Raw genomic sequence first — 26005 nt, forward strand, 5'->3', positions numbered from 1 at the left:
TTGTAGGGAGGCAGTCTCATCTTTCATCACCTTCTCCTTCCTTGGGCTCCAGGTACTTTGAAAATTGCTTCATTTGTTATTAAAGGAATTCCTTACTACTTTTCCCCTATGTGTTTGCATGATATTTTATACATACCTAATCTGCTTTACTTATTTAGTCATCTAAAATAAATTTGGCGGTTGGATTGAGGAAGATGGCGGCGTAGGAGGACGCTGGGCTCACCGCGCGTCCTGCTGATCAATTAGATTCCACCTACACCTGCCTAAATAACCCAGAAAACCGCCAGAGGATTAGCAGAACGGAGTCGCCGGAGCCAAGCGCAGACGAGAGGCCCACGGAAGAGGGTAGGAAGGGCAGCGAGGCGGTGCGCGCTCCACGGACTGGCGGGAGGGAGCCGGGGCGGAGGGGCGGCTCGCCGGCCAAGCAGAGCCCAGGAGTCTGGCCTGCAAAAGCGGAGGGGCCTGACGGACTGTGTTCCGACAGCAAGCGCGACTTAGCGTCTGGGAGGTCATAAGTTAACAGCTCTGCTCAGAAAGCGGGAAGGCTGGAGGACAAAGGGAGGGAGAGCTGCTGAGCCCCGGACGACAGAGCTCAGTTTGGTGGGGAACAAAGGCGCTCGCCAGCGCCATCTCCCCCGCCCATCCCCCAGCCAAAATCCCAAAGAGAACCAGTTCCTGCCAGGGAACTTCCTCGCTCCGCGCAAACACCCAACTCTGTGCTTCTGCGGAGCCAAACCTCCGGCAGCGGATCTGACTCCCTCCCGCTGCCACAGGGCCCCTCCTGAAGTGGATCACCTAAGGAGAAGCGACCTAAGCCTGCCCCTCCTGCCCCTGTGCACCTTGCCTACCCACCCCAGCTAATACGCCAGATCCCCAGCATCACAAGCCTGGCAGTGTGCAAGTAGCCCAAACGGGCCACGCCACCCCACAGTGAATCCCGCCCCTAGGAGAGGGGAAGAGAAGGCACACACCAGTCGGACTGTGGCCCCAGCGGTGGGCCGGGGGCAGACATCAGGTCGGAGTGCGGCCCCGCCCACCAACTCCAGTTATACACCACAGCACAGGGGAAGTGCCCTGCAGGTCCTCACCACGCCAGGGACTATCCAAAATGACCAAGCGGAAGAATTCCCCTCAGAAGAATCTCCAGGAAATAACAACAGCTAATGAGCTGATCAAAAAGGATTTAAATAATATAACAGAAAGTGAATTTAGAATAATAGTCATAAAATTAATCGCCGGGCTTGAAAACAGTATACAGGACAGCAGAGAATCCCTTGCTACAGAGATCAAGGGACTAAGGAACAGTCATGAGGAGCTGAAAAACGCTTTAAATGAAATGCAAAACAAAATGGAGACCACCACAGCTCGGATTGAAGAGGCAGAGGAGAGAATAGGTGAACTATTCTAGAAGATAAAGTTATGGAAAAAGAGGAAGCTGAGAGAAAGAGAGATAAAAAAATCCAGGAGTATGAGGGGAAAATTAGAGAACTAAGTGATACACTAAAAAGAAATAATATACGCATAATTGGTATCCCAGAGGAGGAAGAGAGAGGGAAAGGTGCTGAAGGGGTACTTGAAGAAATAATAGCTGAGAACTTCCCTGAATTGGGGAAGGAAAAAGCCATTGAAATCCAAGAGGCACAGAGAACTCCCTTCAGACGGAACCTGAATCGATCTTCTGCACGACATATCATAGTGAAACTGGCAAAATACAAGGATAAAGAGAAAATTCTGAAAGCAGCAAGGGGTAAACGTGCCCTCACATATAAAGGGAGACCTATAAGGCTCGTGACTGATCTCTCTTTTGAAACGTGGCAGGCCAGAAAGAATTGGCACGAGATTTTCAGTGTGCTAGACAGAAAAAATATGCAGCCAAGAATCCTTTATCCAGCAAGTCTGTCATTTAGAATAGAAGGAGAGATAAAGGTCTTCCCAAACAAACAAAAACTGAAGGAATTTGTCACCACTAAACCAGCCCTACAAGAGATCCTAAGGGGGACCCTGTGAGACAAAGTACCAGAGACATCACTACAAGCATAAAACAGACAGACATCACAATGACTCTAAACCCATATCTTTCTATAATAACACTGAATGTAAATGGATTAAATGCGCCAACCAAAAGACATAGGGTATCAGAATGGATAAAAAAACAAGACCCATCTATTTGCTGTCTACAAGAGACTCATTTTAGACCTGAGGACACCTTTAGATTGAGAGTGAGGGGATGGAGAACTATTTATCATGCTACTGGAAGCCAAAAGAAAGCTGGAGTAGCCATACTTATATCAGACACACTAGACTTTAAATTAAAGGCTGTAACAAGAGATGAAGAAGGACATTATATAATAGTTACAGGGTCTATCCATCAGGAAAAGCTAACAATTATAAATGTCTATGCGCCGAATACCGGAGCCCCCAAATATATAAAACAACTACTCATAAACATAAGCAACCTTATTGATAAGAATGTGGTAATTGCAGGGGACTTTAACACCCCACTTACAGAAATGGATAGATCATCTAGACACACGGTCAATAAAGAAACAAGGGCCCTGAATGAGACATTGGATCAGATGGACTTGACAGATATATTTAGAACTCTGCATCCCAAAGCAACAGAATATACTTTCTTCTCGAGTGCACATGGAACATTCTCCAAGATAGATCATATACTGGGTCACAAAACAGCCCTTCATAAGTTTACCAGAATTGAAATTATACCATGCATACTTTCAGACCACAATGCTATGAAGCTTGAAATCAACCACAGAAAAAAGTCTGGAAAACCTCCAAAAGCATGGAGGTTAAAGAACACCCTACTAACGAATGAGTGGGTCAACCAGGCAATTAGAGAAGAAATAAAAAAATATATGGAAACAAACGAAAATGAAAATACAACAATCCAAACGCTTTGGGACGCAGCGAAGGCAGTCCTGAGAGGAAAATACATTGCAATCCAGGCCTATCTCAAGAAACAAGAAAAATCCCAAATACAAAATCTAACAGCACACCTAAAGGAAATGGAAGCAGAACAGCAAAGGCAGCCTAAACCCAGCAGAAGAAGAGAAATAATAAAGATCAGAGCAGAAATAAACAATATAGGGTCTAAAAAAACTGTAGAGCAGATCAACGAAACCAAGAGTTGGTTTTTTGAAAAAATAAACAAAATTGACAAACCTCTAGCCAGGCTTCTCAAAAAGAAAAGGGAGATGACCCAAATAGATAAAATCATGAATGAAAATGGAATTATTACAACCAATCCCTCAGAGATACAAACAATTATCAGGGAATACTATGAAAAATTATATGCCAACAAATTGGACAACCTGGAAGAAATGGACAAATTCCTGAACACGCACACTCTTCCAAAACTCAACCAGGAGGAAATAGAAAGCTTGAACAGACCCATAACCAGCGAAGAAATTGAATCGGTTATTAAAAATCTCCCAACAAATAAGAGTCCAGGACCAGATGGCTTCCCAGGGGAGTTCTACCAGACGTTTAAAGCAGAGATAATACCTATCCTTCTCAAGCTATTCCAAGAAATAGAAAGGGAAGGAAAACTTCCAGACTCATTCTATGAAGCCAGTATTACTTTGATTCCTAAACCAGATAGAGACCCAGTAAAAAAAGAGAACTACCGGCCAATATCCCTGATGAATACGGATGCAAAAATTCTCAATAAGATACTAGCAAATCGAATTCAACGGCATATAAAAAGAATTATTCACCATGATCAAGTGGGATTCCTTCCTGGGATGCAGGGCTGGTTCAACATTCGCAAATCAATCAACGTGATACATCACATTAACAAAAAAAAAAGAGAAGAACCATATGATCCTGTCAATCGATGCAGAAAAGGCCTTTGACAAAATCCAGCACCCTTTCTTAATAAAAACCCTTGAGAAAGTCGGGATAGAAGGAACATACTTAAAGATCATAAAAGCCATTTATGAAAAGCCCACAGCTAACATCATCCTCAACGGGGAAAAACTGAGAGCTTTTTCCCTGAGATCAGGAACACGACAGGGATGCCCACTCTCACTGCTGTTGTTTAACATCGTGCTGGAAGTTCTAGCATCAGCAATCAGACAACAAAAGGAAATCAAAGGCATCAAAATTGGCAAAGATGAAGTCAAGCTTTCGCTCTTTGCAGATGACATGATATTATACATGGAAAATCCGATAGACTCCACCAAAAGTCTGCTAGAATTGATACATGAATTCAGCAAAGTTGCAGGATACAAAATCAATGTACAGAAATCAGTTGCATTCTTATACACTAACAATGAAGCAACAGAAAGACAAATAAAGAAACTGATCCCATTCACAATTGCACCAAGAAGCATAAAATACCTAGGAATAAATCTAACCAAAGATGTAAAGGATCTGTATGCTGAAAACTATAGAAAGCTTACGAAGGAAATTGAAGAAGATTTAAAGAAATGGAAAGACATTCCCTGCTCATGGATTGGAAAAATAAATATTGTCAAAATGTCAATACTACCCAAAGCTATCTACACATTCAATGCAATCCCAATCAAAATTGCACCAGCATTCTTCTCGAAACTAGAACAAGCAATCCTAAAATTCATATGGAACCACAAAAGGCCCCGAATAGCCAAAGGAATTTTGAAGAAGAAGACCAAAGCAGGAGGCATCACAATCCCAGACTTTAGCCTCTACTACAAAGCTGTCATCATCAAGACAGCATGGTATTGGCACAAAAACAGACACATAGACCAATGGAATAGAATAGAAACCCCAGAACTAGACCCACAAACGTATGGTCAACTCATCTTTGACAAAGCAGGAAAGAACATCCAATGGAAAAAAGACAGCCTCTTTAACAAATGGTGCTGGGAGAACTGGACAGCAACATGCAGAAGGTTGAAACTAGACCACTTTCTCACACCATTCACAAAAATAAACTCAAAATGGATAAAGGACCTGAATGTGAGACAGGAAACCATCAAAACCTTAGAGGAGAAAGCAGGAAAAGACCTCTCTGACCTCAGCCGTAGCAATCTCTTACTCGACACATCCCCAAAGGCAAGGGAATTAAAAGCAAAAGTGAATTACTGGGACCTTATGAAGATAAAAAGCTTCTGCACAGCAAAGGAAACAACCAACAAAACTAAAAGGCAACCAACGGAATGGGAAAAGATATTTGCAAATGACATATCGGACAAAGGGCTAGTATCCAGAATCTATAAAGAGCTCACCAAACTCCACACCCGAAAAACAAATAACCCAGTGAAGAAATGGGCAGAAAACATGAATAGACACTTCTCTAAAGAAGACATCCGGATGGCCAACAGGCACATGAAAAGATGTTCAGCGTCGCTCCTTATCAGGGAAATACAAATCAAAACCACACTCAGGTATCACCTCACGCCAGTCAGAGTGGCCAAAATGAACAAATCAGGAGACTATAGATGCTGGCGAGGATGTGGAGAAACGGGAACCCTCTTGCACTGTTGGTGGGAATGCAAATTGGTGCAGCCGCTCTGGAAAACAGTGTGGAGGTTCCTCAGAAAATTAAAAATAGACCTACCCTATGACCCAGCAATAGCACTGCTGGGAATTTATCCAAGGGATACAGGAGTACTGATGCATAGGGGCACTTGTACCCCAATGTTCATAGCAGCACTCTCAACAATAGCCAAATTATGGAAAGAGCCTAAATGTCCATCAACTGATGAATGGATAAAGAAATTGTGGTTTATATACACAATGGAATACTACGTGGCAATGAGAAAAAATGAAATATGGCCTTTTGTAGCAACGTGGATGGAACTGGAGAGTGTGATGCTAAGTGAAATAAGCCATACAGAGAAAGACAGATACCATATGGTTTCACTCTTATGTGGACCCTGAGAAACGTAACAGGAACCCGTGGGGGAGGGGGAGGAAAAAAGGAAAAAAAAAAAAAAAAAAAAAAGAGGTTAGAGTGGGAGAGAGCCAAAGCATAAGAGACTGTTAAAAACTGAGAACAAACTGAGGGTTGATGGGGGGTGGGAGGGAGGAGAGGGTGGGTGATGGGTATTGAGGAGGGCACCCTTTGGGATGAGCACTGGGTGTTTTATGGAAACCAATTTGGACAATAAATTTTATATATTTTAAAAAATAAAAAAAAAATAAAAAAATTAAAAAAAAAATAAAATAAAATAAATTTGGCTTTTTGAAAGGCCCCTAAAGGTAATTAAATAAAATTATTAAGTTCTGATTTTGTAAATTTACGTTCTTTAGATAGTGCAGATTTTCAGATATAAGAGCAAAATGGTAAGTTAAAAATGGAAATACACTGAGAATAGGTCAAAAACTGTAGGTAAACAGTAAAGGCAGTTGGCTAGGATTCAAGAAGAGGTGTTTAAAAATAATAAAGGGGGGGGATGAGCCAAACTGGTGAAGGGCAGTGGGAGATAGAAGCATCCAGTTATAAAATGAATAAGTCACAGGGATGAGAGGCACAGCATAGGGAATATAGTCAAAGGTATTGTGTTAGTGTTGTATGGTGATAGATGATGGCTACACTCATAGCATAACATATAGAGTTGTCGAATCATTATGTTGTACACCTGAGACTAATGTAATGTGTGTCTACTCTACTTCAATTAAAAATAATAATACTACTCTTAAACAGAGATCGAAATTCTGCCACTTCCTGGCCAAAGCCCTGGGTCAAGATTCTCGACCTAACTGAGCCTCAGTTTCTCATTAAGAATACTGTTAGTATCTATTGCAGAGAAGTATGGCGAAGACCGAATGAGACTGTATATGAAAAAACTTAGTCTAGTACCTGGTATGCTATGAATAATCCTATACTCTTATAAGCATCATTCTTTGATTAAATGTGATGAAACGGCTCTTACTTCCTCCTCGGTCTATGTAAAATGTATAAGAACTTAAATTCAGTTTTCTTTCGACTATAAGCTCTCAAAATAGTTGCTTTTTTTCTTTGCAACTTTGACTTTTTATTTGACGTGCTTTTTGAGCGGGGCACCTGGGTGGCTCAGTCGGTTGAGCGTCCGACTTCAGCTCAGTTCATGATCTCACAGTTTGTGAGTTGGAGCCCCGCATGGAGCTCTGTGCTGACAGCTCAGAGCCTGGAACCTCCTTCGGGTTCTGTGTCTCCCTCTCCCTCTGTCCCTTCCCCCCTCATGCTCTGACTCTCTCTGTCTCTCAAAAAAATGAATAAACGTTAAAAAAAACTTAAAGTGCTTTTTGAGTTATTTTAAAGGTATTTTAGAAAATATTACTATCTCTAGATTTTTTTTTCCTCCATAAGAGAAATTTAGGACAGCAGATTGATGCTGGGGAGAAGGAAATCTGAAGGCCTATGGGCTAAGACCCCAAGAGCCCTGTGACTTAACAAAGGCAATCTGCATTACACAATATTGTACATCCTCTAATCTCAGAGCAGTGAGCTAGTGCATAAGAGCAAGGCAATCTGGGGTGCTTGGGTGGCTCAGTCGGTTAAGCGTCTGACTTCAGCTCAGTTCATGATCTCACAGTTTGTGAGTCTGAGCCCCCCATTGGGCTCTGTGCTGACAGCTCAGAGCCTGGAGGCTGCTTCGGATTCTGTGTCTCATTCTCTCTCTGCCCCTCCCCCACTTGTGCTCTGTCTCCTTGTGTCTTTCAAAAATAAAGATGTAAAAAAATTTTTTTTTTAAAAGAGCAAAGACGGGGCGCCTGGGTGGCGCAGTCGGTTAAGCGTCCGACTTCAGCCAGGTCATGATCTCTTGGTCCGTGAGTTCAAGCCCCGTGTCGGGCTCTGGGCTGATGGCTCAGAGCCTGGAGCCTGTTTCTGATTCTGTGTCTCCCTCTCTCTCTGACCCTCCCCCGTTCATGCTCTGTCTCTCTCTGTCCCAAAAATAAATAAACGTTGAAAAAAAAATTTTTTTTTTAAATAAATAAATAAAAGAGCAAAGACAATTTACTTTAGGGAGCCTTATTCAATTTAGTCTAACCTACCTCCTCCCTTATTTGTTTACGATCTGGTGACTGAGTTATTCTGAGCACTATAGAAACAGGTGAAAATGAACCATGACCATTAATATTATTTTGTTTCTTTTCTCCTTTTTGTTTTTTTTTGGAAACCTGAAGGATCCTTTTTGTAATGGAAGATTTAAAAGTTGAGATGTAACTTAAAAGTCAATGAATTTGGAATTTTGCCATGATCTTCGTTTCAGTCATATTTGTTCTGGGTCTAACCAATTAGAGGCTAATGGAGAAGAGGCTGATCCTTCTCCCCTGGGCCTGTCGAACTAGGCATACCCCATTACCTGCCTCCCCAGCATTTTTTAAGCCCTTGTTTTAAATTACACTCAAATGTCTCCTCCTACCATGACTCCTTGCTGTAACGCAGATGCTTTTCCCCATGTGTAGACCTCTGTCTCACTTGCATTGGGGTTACTTCTTTCATGTCTGCTTCCCTGTTGGACCATAAGCAACTTGAAGACAGTTTCAAGTAGGCTTTAGTGTATTTAGTACTTCAGAACCTAGCTGTGCCTACCACAGAGTGGGTGCTCAGTAAAGGATATATTCATAAGCAGATGAACATGGTTCAAATGGCTGAGCGTGGAGTAAAGTCTAGAAGGAATTGGGACATGGGAAAAATAAGAAACTCTGGAGTTGAAAAGACTATTACGTAGCTGGATAAAAAAAAAAAGATCCATAAAACTATGTTGGGTGTAAACGGAGATAGGCATTAGAGCATTTGTGAAGATAAGTTAATAGGATCTAGGTTTTTACTTATAAACATATTTTTTTCTGGCCCTAACCATATTCAGTGGTCAAATATAGGTCAAGGTAATTACAGAATTTTTTTAGTAGGTCACCAAGGAATCGGAAGGTTGTTCAGAGCAGCAGTTTCAAGTTTGACCACACTTTGCTGATTAAAATCTTGTAAGAGATAACACAGTACATAAAAGCATAAAGAAAAAATTTTTAAATACACGTTAATACTACATGCAACTTAAGAAGTACTTACAGAATCTGAACAATAAGTGTCACAAGTATCATAAAAGAATATGCAATGAGCACTGGGTGTCACACGTAAGAGATGAATCACTGGGTTCTACTCCTACAGCCAAGACTACGCTGTATGTTAACGAACTTGAGAATAAAAAAAAAATAAGTATCCAAGTTTTGTGTCTAGAAAAAAACAGCTTGGAAAAAATATATAGTAATTTTTTTTTGTTAAATTTCAAATTTCTTGCCTTTACATGCAAGATCCTTTACAATGTGCCTACTCCACTCCCATCCCTACCCATCTCTCCAACATCATTTCTTTCTACTCTCTTCCAGACCTCACTGAGGGTGTCACCATTCCCCACCAGCCTTTTACATACATGTCCTTCTATACCTGCCATCCTTCAGCCTCTGCTCAAATGTCAGCCCTTCTGCAGAGCCTTCTCTGGTTCCCCCAGTGTGAGTTAAATTCCAGTGTCTGTGCTCTTGTGGTTAACCGTGTTCGATTTACCCCTCCGTCTCTGCCATACAAGAGAGCGTGTCCTGGAGATTAGAGGCCATGTTATAGTTGTGTGAATATTTTTACCACCTAGGATAATGGCTACTATAGAATATGTTTTCAGTGAATAGATTAATGCTAAGTGAGATTTCAGGAACTTAACGGAATAAAAAATGAATTGAGGAAATGTCGCTTTTAAAGATTGGATGTGAATATGTTACATTTGTCGTGGGAAGGAATAACCTAGGAAGAAGAAATAAGAAGAAGAAAATAGGCCCAGCAAACAGCTGAAGCCTCAGAATCAGAGGGCAGGCCTGGGCTGCAATATAATTTTGCCACGATATAAATCTCATGCGGTGATAAACCCAAGAAGATGTACAACATAGCTTTCACAAATCAACATTTTGTAGGTATATGAAAGACCCATTTGGAGTTCAGGCCTACCAGTTCAATACCTTTTCCCTCAATAACCATAGCAAGCAAAGGTATTTAACTTCATGAATTATAAAATGACAGGAAACATTTCTGTATTGGTTGTGGATTCAATCCCACAACAGGTTCAAAAGTTCAGAAGCAGCTAATACCCAAATTTATCATAGTAAAGGTTACTACATGAGCAGCATTTTTAAATAATATATACTTTAAATTATTGAAGGCGTGCATCAACAGGTAAGAACATGGTGTGTTTAAGTATTCTCTTGTTTTCTGAAATGCTCTAGCACTTTTCAAATATTCCTCAGAGTAACACGTAACAGAACTATGTGCACTTCAATATTAGCAGATAGCTGCATGGTATATTTGATTGTAAATAGATGTTTTCGATCTCATTTCCTTCAAGGATAATAATTACCGTGAAACACTATTGAATGCTTTTTCTGTGCCTGGCACTACAGAAACATTTTATAAATACTCAGTCATTTAACAGTCTTATAAAGTGATTTCTATTATCAATTCCATTGTACAAATGAGAAAACTACAGATGAGAGAGCCCCAAAAACAATCTATTCTTAGTTTGATCTCCAAAGGTTGGCTTATTCTGTTGCCTTTGCCTGGCAGGTTTCCTCTCTTTCAATCCCCTATTCTTTTCTTTCTTCAAGGCTAATTTAAATCTCTTTAATGCACTTTCCTGCAATCTTCCCTAGTGCCGTTTTACAGCACTAATCTGACTCCTTCTCTGTAATTATTTACTAATTTATCCATCTGTTCATCTATCCATCCTTTGTTAGATATTGTTATCATAAAGGTTGTGGGAGTTTCCTGGAGATCTGGCATCTGTTTATACACTGACTTGTGTTTTCGCTTTGCGCAGCAGACTTGTCTCCCTAATTAGATCATAAACTGTTTGAGGGCAAGCACTGTATCTGAAGGTCCTTAGTAAATGAACTCGGAGCCTGTGTGTGTTAATAAATGACAAGAGACTAAGCTCTAAAAGATACGTTGGGTCAGGAAGTCCCGAAGAACCTAGAGTAGGAGAAAGGAGTGGTCAGAGGGCTTAGAGAACAACAAGGACTTTTGATGGTATTCAGTGTGTCTGAGTGGTCTATGAAACTGATGAACAAGAAAAGACAATTCTGTTTGGATAGGGTTAGTTGGGGTCCAAGGCTCTTATGCCTGATATGTAATGCTTCTCCTGCCTGAAAGAGATTGGTAGTGTCTGGAAAGTGGTATCATTAGTTGGGATGAAAGTTAGATCGCAGAGGAGTTAAGAGATTGACAAGGAAACGAAGACAGTTAGCTTTGGCTCCCATTCAAGTCATTGGCAGCAGAAAATAGAAAAGAAGTAAGATGCTAACCATAAAAGGTCAAAGGATGATATTTTTAATATATGAGAACCTGTATCACAAAGTGAAAGGGTTGACGAATTTCCACGGTAGGCAAGAAACTGCCCCCCTCCTCCTCCTATGGGAAAAGAGAAAATAGTCCAGTTAATTCCTCTGACCTTTAGGCAAATGCCAGGTCACCCTCTGGGCCAGGCTATTTAAATCTGTCCTTCTTTACTCCTGGCCTGCCAGATAGAGCATTTCCTAGCCCTGCTGATGAACAAGGCTCCCTGACAGATATTGACCAAATACAGTTGCTTTTTTTCTTTCAACACCGTTCAATTTGCTTAAATAAAAAGTCCAATGAAAAATGACTTCCTCGAATATATCTACCCTGCATCCATCCTCTCCGTTATTTTTGGATGTCCCTCTGGAGTGATTTGGTTATATACATGTAACTCCCCATTCACCAAGTCTAATATGCAAGTCTTACATTTTTAAAATTGCCTGGGCGGTCTATGGACAGTACAGAAACTGTGCAGGCTGTCCGTTTGTGACTTGAAATCTGATACTCTGAATCCAAAGGAATTACCCACCATATCCATCTCTATTGCATTTCGTGTCTCCTTTTCCTCCCCGTCGTTCACCAGACAGTAATGTTCTCAGATCAAATATTCTCTATAAATTGAGAGAACATTTAGCTGATTTATGGGGCTTTTAGCTATTATATACTTACCTATTCAATAAAAGTAAGTACTTACATCACATGACACATATGCTACCTTCACAATATAAGATCTTTCCTTCAAGGGATTCAGGCATCAAATTGTAATGAGATTTCTTGTAGCTAATACATCACTTAAGGGCAAACTGACATTCTGAATCTATTTCTTTCTCTCTCTCTCTCTCTCTCTCTCTCTCTCTCTCTCTCTTTTTCCCTTTTCATCAATGGAATTCATGGCACAGCATTCTTTGTAAGATTCTTAAAATTAGTAAGATTTTTATTTTCTTCAAAACAATGCAAATCTGTTGGCTAAAGAAAGTAGGTACAGGAATACTGGTTTTGCACTTAGGAATGGAAAAGGTATACTGCCTTGGTCTTTTATTCAACATCACCAATCTCCAGAACCAGAAGCAGAGGAAATGCTGCGTCGGCATCCCTGCCATGGGAAAAACTTTAGGACAAATACATCTCATGCTGATCTTATTTTGGTGTATCAATCAATACATCAACAATGAACAAATAGTCACTTTACATGGTACTTTGTATGTATAACGAAATGTAGGACATAACCTCACAGAGTAAATTCCTTGAAAGCCACTCGAATACAGGCTTTCTCAATGTAGGCACCATTAACATTTTGTGCCAGATGATACTTGGTTGTGGTGACTATCCTATGCATTGTATATAGTTTAGCAGAATCCCTGGCCTCTAACCCTACCCCCAGTTGTGACATTGTCAGTGGTCTCCTGTGGGGGTGGGCAAAATCATCCTTAGTTGAGAACCAGTGCTCTAACTGGACCTACCATCTATTAACTTTGGCTCCCTTGTGGGAATGAGTATAGCAAAATTCCAGCATGTTTGCATCTAAGGATAGAAATTTACTCAGAAATTTACAAAGCAATCTTATGACTCTTGGAATGTGGTTGATACTGCTTTTGTTCCCCCATTACTATGCTACCTGGCACTATGAAGGTTAATGAATTAGTAAATTGATGATAACTACTTTCAAGAGTGGGGTTTTAACAAACTTAATTCCTACATTGTAGTTTAGAAAGGTTCAAAAATTGAAGCAGATCTGAATCAGAGCTGTGGAGTAAATAAAGCTCGTTGCCAGTACTCATCCTACCATATACTCTTTTCTTTTGGAGTGACCAAACTCTGGCTAGAGAGTTCTCTGTTTCAGACCTAAGCAGTATTCATTATACATCATCTCATGAAACTCAAACAATATTTTCTAAAACTGAACTTAGTATACTGCTATATGCTAAATGTTGATGTCCCCCCAAATTCATTGAGCACAGCATGAAGATGATTGTCCATGAACCAGGAACTGGGCTCTCACCAGACACCAAATATGCCAATACGTTGATACTGGTCTTCCCAGCTTCCAGAACTGTGAGAAATAAGTTTCACTTGTTTATATAAACTACCCAGTCCTTGGTATTTTGGACTAAATGCACTAAGACATACCCATTACAAAAATAATGGTGTTTCCCATTTTGCCAATTTCCATTTATAGAGGCATCATTCTCTAAAGATCTTATCTGACCTGTCTACCCCCCGCCCCCCCCATATCCCGGAGGTTGCCAAATCCTATTGATTCTTCCTTATCAGTGACACTCCAACTGAATATTACCTTTCTACTTCTCTGTTCCCAAGATCAGCATTGTTGTAGTCTCCTGGCTACATTATTACCACACTCGAGCTCCTAGCTTCAGTCTCTCCCTACCTCAGACTCTCCTGCATGCTGCTTTTTAACATATGACTTTTAATAGTGTCTACCTCCCTCTTTGGCAACCTATATCATGTGCCTTTTACTTATTGCAACAAATACACATTCTGGGTTGTCCCTATGTTTGCTTCATTTTCTTTTTATTTTTTAAACTTTATATTTGAAAGAGAGAGAGAGAAGTAGAAAGAGAGAATTCGAGCATATTTGCACTGATAGTGCAAAGCCTGACGTGGAGCTCAATCCCATGAACCATGAGATCATGAACTGAGCCGAAATCAAGAGTCAGATGGTTAACCAACTGAGCCACCCAGGTGTCCCACTTCATTTTTTCTTCTCAATAGAGATCTGTGCATCTCATAGCTTTTTTTTGTTGTTGTTGTTTCCCCCTAGTCAGACTAGATCCCTGGAACAGCCTGCCTTCCACATGGGATGTCTGGAAATGAACTCTTTTCCAGAGTAAGTTTGACAATCCATGAATGATTTAATTGTTCTATGGAGTTAAGAACATAAGGCCCATGCTGTATAGCAGTTTGCTGGTAAGTAAACCCAGAAGGCACCTGAGATAGCACTAATCAGTGAAGTCAAGAATATAACTGAAGAAGAGGAAAAAAAAAAGAGCACAAAGAGATAGCTTAGAGCTTGACTGTAAGATACGTAGAAGAGAAACATGTTTTCCTAGAAGGGAACAATTAATGATAAAATGAGATCTCTACCTCTGTTATAAAGAATTAATTGATATTTTCTTGATTTGGGTTTAATAATTTTTTTAATATTTTATTTTTTAAGATATAATTTATTGTCAAATTGGTTTCCATACAACACCCAGTGCTCATCCCAAAAAGGGCTCTTTTCCCTGCCCATCACCCACTTTCCCCTCTCCCCCAGCCCCCATCTACCCTTGGTTTGTTCTCAGTCCTTAAGAGTCTCTTATGGTTTGCCTCCTTCCCTCTCTGTAACCGTTTCCCCCCCCCCGCCCCTCCCCCATGGTCTTCTGTTACATTTCTCAAAATCCATATATGAGTGAAAACGTATAGTATCTGTCTTTCTCTGCCTGGCTTATTTAACTTAGCATAATACCCTCCAGCTCCATCCACGTTGCCACAAATGGCCAGATTTCATTCCTTCTCGTTGCCAAGTAGTATTCCATTGTATATATAAACCACATCCATTTGTCAGTTGATGGACACTTAGGCTCTTTTCATAATTTGACTATTATTGAAAGTGCTGCTATAAACATTGGGGTACAAGTGCCCCTATGCATCAGCACTCCTGTATCCTTTGGTTAGATTCCTACCACTGCTATTGCTGGATCATAGGGTAGTTCTATTTTTAATTTTTTGAGGAAACTCCCCACTGTTTTACAGAGCGGGTGCACCAGTTTGCATTCCCACCAGAGGGTCCCCATTTCTCCACATCCTTGCCAGCATCTATAGTCTCCTGATTTGTTCATTTTAGCTACTCTGAACAGCATGAGATGATATCTCATTGTAGTTTTGATTTGTATTTCCCTGATGATGAGTGACGTTGAGCATCTTTTCATGTGTCTGTTGGCCATTTGGGTGTCTTCTTTGGGAAAGTGTCTATTCATGTCTTCTGCCCATTTCTTCACTGTATTATTTGTATTTTGGGTGTGGAGTTTGGTGAGTTCTTTATAGATTTTCGTACTAGCCCTTTATCTGATATGTCATTTGCAAATATCTTTCCCATTTCATCAGTTGTATTTTAGTTTTGTTGTTTCCTTTGCAGTGCAGAAGCTTTTTATCTTGATGGGGTCTCATCAGTAGTTCATTTTTGCTTTTAATTCCCTTGCCTTTGGATATGTGTCGAGTAAGAAATTGCTGCGGCTGAGGTTGAAGAGTTTTTTCCTGCTTTCTCCTCTAGGGTTTTGATGGTTTCCTGTCTCACATTCAGGTCCTTCACCCATTTTGAGTTTATTTTTGTGAATGGTGCAAGAAAGTGGTCTAGTTCCATTCTTCTGCGTGTTGCTGTCCAGTTCTCTCAGCACCATTTGTTAAAGAGACTATCTTTTTTCCATTGGATACTCTTTCCTCCTTTGTCAAAGATTAGTTGGTCATACATTTGTGGGGCCAATTCTGGGGTCTCTATTCTATTCCATTGGTCTATGTGTCTGTTTTTGTGCCAACACCATACTGCCTTGATGATTACAGCTTTCTAGTAGAGGCTAACACCTGGGATTGTAATATCTCCCATTTTGATTTTCTTCTTCAATATTAGTTTGGCTATTCAGGGTCTTTTGTGGTTCCAGACAAATTTTAGGATTGTTTGTTCTAGCTTTGAGAAGAATGCTGGTGCAATTTTGATTGGTATTGCATTGAGTGTAGTAGATTGCTTTGGGTAGTACTGACATTTTAAAGATAGTTATTCTTCCAACCCATGAGCATGGAATGTTTTTCCATTTCTTTGTATCTTCTTCAGTTTCCTTCATAAGCTTTCTATAGTGTTCAGCATACATATCTTTTACATCTTTGGTTAAGTTTATTACTAAGTATTTAATGGTTCTTGGTGCAATTGTGAATGGGATCAGTTTCTTTAGTTACACTTTCACATTGAAAGTGAGGCATTGGAAAACTATCATGCTACTGGAAGTCAAAAGAAAGCTGGAGTAGCCATACTTATATCAGACAACCTAGGCTTTAAATTAAAAGCTGTAACAAAAGATGAAGAAGGGCATTATATAATAATTACAGGGTTTATCCATCAGGAAGAGATAACAATTATAAATGTCTATGCACCAAATTTGGAAAACCAAATATTTAAAACAATCACAAACATAACCAGTCTTATTGATAAGAATGTGGTGATTGCAGGAGACTTTAATACTGCACTTACAACAATGGACAGATCATCTAGACACAGAATCAGTAAAGAAACAATGGCCCTGAATGATACGTTGCACCAGATGGACTTGACAGATATATTTAGAACTCTGCATCCCAAAGCAACAGAATATACTTTCTTCTTGAGTGCACATGGAACATTCTCCAAAATAGATCACATACTGGGTCACAAAACAGCCCTTCATAAATGTAAAAGAATTGAGATCATATCATGTACACTTTCAGACCACAATGCTATGAAACTTGAAATCAACCACAGTAAAAATCTGGAAAACCTCCAAAAGCATGGAGGTTAAAGAACACCCTACTAAAGAACGAATGGGTCAACCAGGCAATTAGAGAAGAAGTTAAAAGATATATGAAAACAAATGAAAATGAAAATACAACAATCCAATCCCTTTGGGATGCAGCAAAGGCAGTCCTAAGAGGAAAATACATTGCAACCCAGGCCTATCTCAAGAAACAAGAAAAATCCCAAATACAAAATCTAACAGCACATCTAAAGGAACTAGAAGCAGAACAGCAAAGACACCCCAAACCCAGCAGAAGAAGAGAAATAATAAAGATCAGAGCAGAAATAAACAATATAGAATAAAAAATAGTAGAACAGATAAATGAAACCAAGAGTTGGTTTTTTGAAAAAATAAATAAAACTGATAAACCTCTAGCCAAGATTCTCAAAAAGAGAGAGAACCCAAATAGATAAAATCACAAATGAAAATGGATTTATGACAACCAATCCCTCAGAAATACAAGCAATCATCTGGGAACACTATGAAAAATTATACACCAACAAACTGGACAATCTGGAAGAAATGGACAAATTCCTAAACACCCACACACTACCAAAACTCAAATGGGAAGAAATAGAAAATTTGAGCAGACCCATAACTAGTGAAGAAATTGAATCAGTCATCAAAAATTTCCCCACAAATAAGAGTTCTGGACCTACCAGACATTTAAAGCAGAGTTAATGCCTATCCTTTTCAAGCTGGTTCAAAAAATAGAAATGGAAGGAAAACTTCCGGACTCATTCTATGAAGCCAGCATTACTTTGATTCCCAAACCAGACAGAGACCCAGCAAAAAAAGAGAACTACAGGCCAATATCCCTGATGAATATGGATGCAAAAATTCTCAACAAGATACTAGCGAATCGAATTCAACAGCATATAAAAAGTATTATTCACCACAGTCAGGTGGGATTCATTCCTGGGCTGCAGGGCTGGTTCAATATTCACAAATCAATCAATGTGATACATCACATTAATAAAAGAAAAGGTAAGAGCCAGATGGTCCTGTCAATAGATGCAGAAAAAAACATTTGACAAAATACAGCATCCTTTCTTGGTGAAAACCCTCAAGAAAGTCGGGATAGAAGGAACATACTTGAAGATCAGAGAAGCCATTTATGAAAAGCCCACAGCTAATATCATCCTCAATGGGGAAAAACAGAGAGGATTTCCCCCAGAGATCAGGAACACAACAGGGATGTCCACTCTCACCACTGTTGTTTAACATAGTATTGGAAGTTCCTAGCATCAGCAATCAGACAACACAAAGAATCAAAGGCATCAAAACTGGCAAAGATGAAGTCAAGCTTTCACTTTTCACAGATGACATGATACTCTACATGGGTTTAATAAATTTTTATGTGGAAAATTGCTTGTCATTTTGGCTCAACTAATTTGTTTCTATTTAATATCTTTATAAAGAACTTCATTTAAGGTATTGTAACATTGTAATGTGAGGGAATATAAACATTTGAAAGGCACTATCTAAGAGTACAAGGTAGAATTTCTTTTGATTGATTCTCCCAAGTTATTTGTTACATAAGAAGCCTCTTACACAATTAGCCTCAAAATGGTACAGTTTGCTTATTGCCTCATTCATAATATTTTATTAGGCACTGTGGGTAAGACGACAATGATTATAACACAATTTCCAGTCCCAGAGGAACTTAGAATCTAGTAGGGTGGTTAAAATGATGTGACAAATAGGTAGAACATAATATGGGATGCAAGGTATGTTGTAAATAGTCTAAAAAGAAATCCAGAAGAAAGGCACATGTAGTTTTCAAAACCATAGAGAATTTCTGGGAAAGAAACATTTGAGGGGAGTCTTAAAAGAGGGGGATGGAAGATAGAAAGAGGAGATAGAAGAAGACACTTTAGGTGGGGGAAATGCTGTAAGACTCTCGTGTCATATAAAAATATGAGTGTGGGAGTGGAGTCTTTTTCAATTGACAGCTATAGGTAGCTTAGGGAATTTCAACAAATTTCCTCAGCACTATCTGCATACCATGTGGGCTGGATAAAACTTGAGCTTGCCCATCAGGACCCAGGAGAAGCTGTTTGAGGCCAGCCCATGGGGAGCTTTGAATCAGAGTTGAGACAAACAGATTTTCACAGTGCACAAGCTTTTAATGTTTTAGACAGGGGCCCGTGTTGCAAGATGAGTAGAAATGTGTTTTATACAAATGAGTCTCAAAGGCAGATGAATACAGGAATCTAGTCAGGTAGAATATTTAGAAGATTATTAAAATGGTCCAGGACAAAGATAATATAGGAATGGAAACCAGACTTATAAATGAGAATTACAGCAGGAGAGATCATCAAAATTTGGCAGTTGATTTGTTGACATACATGTGTTGGCAATGGTTTATCCCTTGTAGGCTCAGAAACTAAATTTATTTGCTTTTCAAAACATGGGAAAATATGATTAAATAGTTGTCTTCACCACTTTCTATAAACACAATTATACTAAAAATGGACTTGATGGGACCCATGATAGATGCATTTCAGGAGCAATATGACTGGGTTGGATCTTTGGCTTGAGGAGAAACCTGAAGGATTAAAATAAAGATTTTCTGGCAGTTAAAAAAAAAACTATGGAAGTGATAGATTATTTTTAAGTCACAAACAAAGCAAGACAAAACAAAATTGAAAAACCTCGTTCATCTAAACTAGTTATATTCCAGAAATTGAGTTGGTAGAATTGATAGAAATTTTCTCCTACCTCCCAATCCTCATTTTAAGCACGAATTAATGCACACAATGACAAGTTAGAACTTTTTTTGAAAAATTAAAACACAAATATTTTCAAGAGGAAATTGGCTTAAGAAACTTGCCCTGGCAAATCACATCCTGTTGATTAAATATCAAGAATTTTTTATTCTTCTCTTGTAATGGTGAAAAACAAAAATTTGCACTCTTAATGTCAACATTTAAAAAATGAGAAGGATAGCAGTAACGATGCCAATGCAAATACTGTATCAATACAATACAAGCATACCCAATGCCAGCCAGCTTGGCGGAAACATCCTTTCAACAGCATTCTCAAGCCCAGTGCCAGCACAACTGCCATTACAGCCAAGGGCGAAACTATAAAAACATACCCTCATCTGTAGTGCTGTCTGCCAGGGTCTAAGGACACAAGGATTAAATTAGCCCTCTGGGAACTTTTCCTGAGAGGTAGCTCCTTCCACAGCAGGTGATGTGACCAGAGGACCCTTAACAAAATCGCCACAAAGGGAGGAATCGGTTGTCACTTGGGTTGCCTGGTGATACAGATGGGAAAACTGAGATATAGCTAGTTTCCAAATTCCACCTCTTCACAGATAGATCGATGCTGCCAAAAGAATCAGTCAGTCCAATGAGGCCATCAGTCTTACCTGGGCTTGGCATCGTGTAGAACAAATAGTCGGTGGAATGTTCTCCCTAGTTTTCCTCTGGTTGGTTTAGTGTACTGTAGTCTAGGAAAAGATCTCTGAGGCACAAATTATATTCAGCGTTCAGGTTGACGTCGATGAAAATGTTAGAGATGTCTACGCATGCAAACCAGTTTTTCTGAATACAGTGAAGGAAAACTTGAATTTAATCCCGAGGACGTTTCTCTCCTTGTTCCAGGTGAATCTACGTTTGGGCAAGGTAAATTACCTGAAGATTACTTTTGACCCCAAATGACATTGATATACTATTAACAAGAATGAAGACCAATCTTTTTTTTGGTAGGGAGGGGAGTGGTTAGAAAGCCATTGTGTTCTTATTTTTAGCAGAAAATCAGCTAAGGGAAATTTCTAGTGCCAGATATGACATAGTCAATGTTGACTCCATATTACAGAATTATATGCAGTTGCCAAATTATAATGTGAAATAAAAGGACAGAAAACTTTGGATTTTGAGAAATATCACTGTAGGTTGGAATAAAAGGAACTAGCGTGACCCTTTTTGTACATTTGGCTGGTCAGAAGCACACAAGTGAAAAACATGACGATAATCACTTTTGAGAAACCTGGAAATAATTTTTGACTAATAAGCCGACCTGTTTCTCTCTCCTCTAGAGACAGAAAAAGATGAAGTGTTCTACTTCTACTGACAGAATTAAAATAAGCTACAATGAGCTTCTGGACCCAAACTGTCCAGTATAACTTTCTGCAGTGAACTAGCCACATGTTGCAATGGAATACTTGAAATGTGGCTAATGTGACTAAAGAACTACATTTTGGGGTATTTTATTTTATCTAATTAAAATTTGAATTTAAGTCGCTGCATGCAGCTAGTGGCTACTGTATCGGACAATGCAGTTGCAGACAATGCCAGTTGTTAAATATTAGGCATGGGGCTTTCAGTGATGTAGGAGCATGTTGCCGAGCACATTAAGTTAAGGCCCTTTGCTTACCATCTTCTGCATTGGGTTGGCCTTTCTCTACCTTAGCCTCCGGACTCCCTTACTTATCTAACGAGGCTTCCATAAGATAGAGTGAATTCTAGAATTTCAAAACCAATAGCTAAATGTAGAATTCACTTTTAAAGCTTAAGAAGTAGAAGTTATATTCAAAAGGCTACGTAGACACTTGGTGATGATTTGGCAAGGTGAAGAGCTTGAGAAAGATTAACATGATCCAGAGCCTATCTCTTGTGAACACCACAGATGGCAACATACAGTATCAACGTTACAGGCGGTGTACAATGTGAAATCCTTTTGTGTTTAGAAGTGCACTGATACCTAATAAAATGTATAAATAGTGAATAGAACGCAAAATGCATTTTCCCACTGAAAACTTAAAATTAGATTCCAAATCAATCAAACTTGAAATTGAATTACTCTCTCAATAATATTACCAGCTCATACCAGGGTTGATATTCGGTGGTGTGAACTGATACAGCTAGTCAAGTAGGGAAAATATTAAAACACTATTATTTACTTGCTAAAGAGCCACTGCTTCGCCCTACCTTTCCACTGCTGCTACCCTTAAGCCCCTCAGACCTCTCGCAAGCCAGACGCTAAAGGATTGAAGGCTGGGCCACCAAGGGGCCTCCTGGACCCACCTCTAGCTGGCATTTATTATGATTGGTCAGTGCCTATGCTGTACTGTTTGCTAAGTAGTTTCCCTACCATCCCCAGATGCTCTTCTGACAGTACTGTTATATGGCACTGTGATTTATGGAAACTTACAAGCTTTTAAAAATGGGTAGTGAGGGTGTAGGACTATACAGAAATCATCTGTTTCTCTCCCAGATTCTATGTCACGTGAAGAAGCATATCTGTCATGTTGTGTATTCAAATACAGATGTATGCCCTCTGAAGCCCTGCTTCCTGTAGCTTTCAATCAATGATAATCCCTTTGTCTAACTGTAGCCAAGGTAGCCTCCTTTCCCAGCTTTGTGCCTGCTAATGAGAGCTCACCGCTGGAAAGGTTTTAATAACCTAAATTACAGTGAATTATGAAGAGCAATTGAAAAATGGGGAAGCACATTTTCTAGAGACCTGTTTTCTAACAAGTATTTTTGGTGGGATTAAACGGTATGGATGAGTTATTTGACATAGGAAAATGCTTCTTAAATTTTTAATCCTGAAGAACTTGGGGAAGGAAAATCGTTGAGATGAAAACTGATACAGTTGAGGGTTTTTTTCTTCTTTTAGCATCAGTGTCCTTACATCTTTGAGTTCCACCAAATTCTAAAATTCTTAGCAGTGTATGAAAAAGTCTATTCTAGCATTATTGTTAGATAAGCCTATGATGCATTATTTGAACAAGTTGTGAAACATTTCTATCTCACTTCTGAAAGTCATAAATTAGGAACTACAGTCAGTGATGTCATTGAATTATCAAGGGTATTTTTATGAGGAATTAGATCACATAACTAAAATGTTTTGAAATCTTAAGCTGTGCTTTTACTCTTCAGCTCCCTTCAAACTACGAACAATTCACATTTTATAATGTCAGTATACGCACATACTTGCAAACAACTTTTTCTCTAGACTCCCATCACTATAAAAAATGTTATGGAGTGAGGATATCTTATATATTAAATAGCAGCTGTGTCAAGAAATGGACTGTGCTTCATATTTTCCATTTTAGTTCATGCTTTCACTTATGTTACACATGATTCCATGTAGATCTTGGGACCCTGGCACAAAACTAATTACTCTCATTCAGATAAAGGCTTTCAAAAGAAAAAAATGAACACCTCTATAAACACCCCAAATCACTGTTGAATGAGATTTTCCACTGGGATACTATGGATTTTTTTTTCTTGGCCCTACAAAAATTATTATTACTATTTTTTTAATTGGAAAGAAACCCAGCCTCCCAAGTAACCAGGGAGGTTGCTAGATACAATATTTATCTTTTTTTGTTTCTTTCCTTTTGCTTTCGGGTCATTACTTTGCTTTCTGCCCTTGCCAACTGGACAAGTACAAAGCTTTTTACACAGAGTCAGTCAAAACTAATCCATCTTCCCTATTGGAAAGGGTTATGGACTGCCCCCAACCAATACTCTTTCATAAGGCAAACACATTTGGAAAAACCTCTTTCAAAAGACCACCATTAGTTATGAAGAATTGGCACCTCTCAAAGACTGTTCCATTTAATACCAGTCATCTAAAAGAGCAGGGCCAATTTTCATCCCCCGTCGTCAACAATCTATAACATGACCGCTGCAACCAGAAAGAAAGAGATTATTTGCTTACATGTCTGTGAACAAAATCAGCAGAAAGCAAATAGATGGCAATGAATAACTTCTCTGCACGGCCAATTCCTGACACACACTATGCTGGCTATCCTCTCTCAGGAATGAACAGAATTTGAGTGTTAATATTAATAATTTGAATAATTTGAAAATTAATCAGCATCCACCAAACTGCCTCCTTCCCTGAATTCTTTAGGTAACTTTTTTTCCTCTCCAGGGTTTGGAAGATGACCTAAAGTGATGATAACATTCACACAAACTGTAAATTAAAGGTTTTTAGAAGCTGGATTTGGAGGTTCCAGATGGAAAAAAAAATATGGAATTAGGTACGGAGTCATCATTAGCTGGAAGTGGGAGTTAAACATTTCATTTCTTGAGCCTCACTTGCTACATCTGCTAAATGAGAGCATTGACTCATCTTCCACAGAAAGGCTATTATGAGATTTGGAGGAATTTGTGTACTGGCCTGACTCTCAAATGGGCTATACGTTCTCCCGGGGCACACTTAGCGGTGTTGACAGGTCCTTGAAACCACAGCGTAAGAACACTGCAAGTCCCTAGAGCCTCAATTTTTATTGTAAGATTTTGTAGGACACTTGCAATTGTTTTGAGTTTAGCTTGTCTTTAATTAAAATGAACACACCTATGTCATAGATTTTGCATGAACTTGGATACTAAGCGGTCTCATCGGTAATTTTGTCAAGGAAGAGAACATTCTCAAAAATGCCTTTTATTTAACATCACTCTTTTACACTGAGCTGCCAGTTTCTTCTTCTGTTTGGAATGTTGACCTTATCATCATCTTTTATATTTATTTACATATTTTTTGATTAGGCCCATTGCCCAGTAAACACATAGATCTGAGTAGCTGAACCAAGTAATCCCCAGAAATGAAAGGAATGACAAAGAGGTGCTGGCCATGCCCGGCTCACATTTTCATAGGGCAGGACAGGCTGGAGCTGAGCAGCAGTTGGCGGGGTCTGGGAGGCGGGGGTGGTATTCTCCAGTTGACCAAGGTCAGCTCTCTCCCATATCTCCCCTCCGGCCAGTCACAAGCATCTGAGCACGCATTCCTGCCTAGATGCAGCCTAACTTTTCTAATGGATGCAGAATATGTTTAAGCATCATGCAGATTTCAACCAAATAGGAATTCTGTAGACCATGTTCTGTGTTGGGAAGGTAGTGTTATTTGCTTTGGCGCTTCCAAAGTCTATCGAGAATGGTTATGCAGAGGCGAGAATAACTCCAGATGGCTAAACTCTAGCGGCCCTGCTCCACTATAATAATGCAAATTCAGAATAAAACCTGTGGTCTCCGAGACCAGTGCAAAAACTTTACAGAGCGCATTCCATAGCAGGGTGCACTGTTTCGCTAAATCCTCACAGTAAACTTTAAGACGGTGCTTACCCATAGCTGAAAATTCATGGGTAAAATAAGGTTCCATGACTCACATTAAAACCACCTAACTACCAAGCATTAGAACCAAAACTGAGATTAGGTCTGCCTGTTCTATTGTCACTTGTAACACTTCTTAGTTACAGAAACTAGTTCTGCATCATTCATAAATTATGGGCAGGGTGTCACTTTGATTATTTATTTCTTAAATTATTTTTCTGATTGCAAATGAGTTTTCTAATAAAGCCCCATCCCCAATTCAAAAAAAAAAAAAAGTCAAAATAAGAGGGAAGAAAAATTGGACAGAAAGCATAAATGAATTGAAAAGAAGAAGTCCAGCTGGGAAATATTTGGCTGGGATTCCTGCTTGTTGGTAACTCACCTTTGTAAAGTGACCATATGTCCTATCCCCACTAACTGGCGGTAACAAGAAGAACATGTTGCTCCCGGTTCTCTTGGCTGAGCTGCTTCGCTTTGCAGTCCTCAGCCTAGAGACATCACTTACTGAACAGCTGTAATTATGCCATTAAAAGCTGTACATATAGTTTAAAAAGAATCCCAGGCATGTGTCTACTGTCATTGCCAGCTCATCTAGCTCAAAGTTTTTCTGAGTGGAGCTATAGTTGCTGGGGTGGGGGGGGGGGTGGATATTGGTTTCTGCCCCTGCAATTCTAAGGCCTAGCATTATGTACCTGTCTGTGGAAACAGACACAGAAGGGCTGGTGAGCAACTGGGAGCCAGAATTTAAGTGACATGAAATTTCAAACCCAGGGGACCCCTCTACATGAGCCCATCCTTTGTATGTGCAGTCTGGGGAATCTTTATGTCTGCAGTTGATTCACCTCCAAGGGTTGGTTCCCTGGGTTCTCATTGAAAATATCATTTCCGATATTACTAAAATTCTGCCTTTCAGTTTTAGTACATTCTCCCTCATCTTTCTCCCCTCTTCACTGGCAACAGTTAATAACCTAACATGTCCTGATTCAACCCGTTAGGCAAAGCCAGAGATCCAAGCTGGAGAATCTTAGAAACGTGAGTTTCATTAAATGTCGAACAGGCCACATTCAATCAGTTTGAAAGCTTCT

General features: G+C 39.5%; 1 long non-coding RNA gene across 1 annotated transcript in view; it reads left to right on the plus strand.

Moving 5' to 3' along the window:
• The window catches only part of LOC123583208, a 101110-nt gene extending 91636 nt beyond the window's left edge, over positions 1 to 9474 (plus strand). Inside the window, exon 4 of the long non-coding RNA XR_006704779.1 lies at positions 9316 to 9474. This is a non-coding gene — a long non-coding RNA (uncharacterized LOC123583208). The remainder of the gene's footprint in view (positions 1 to 9315) is intronic.
• Positions 9475 to 26005: the final 16531 nt, after the last annotated feature.

Source organism: Leopardus geoffroyi, chromosome B3 (genome assembly GCF_018350155.1).
Source record: "Leopardus geoffroyi isolate Oge1 chromosome B3, O.geoffroyi_Oge1_pat1.0, whole genome shotgun sequence".
NCBI classification, from domain to species: domain Eukaryota; kingdom Metazoa; phylum Chordata; class Mammalia; order Carnivora; family Felidae; genus Leopardus; species Leopardus geoffroyi.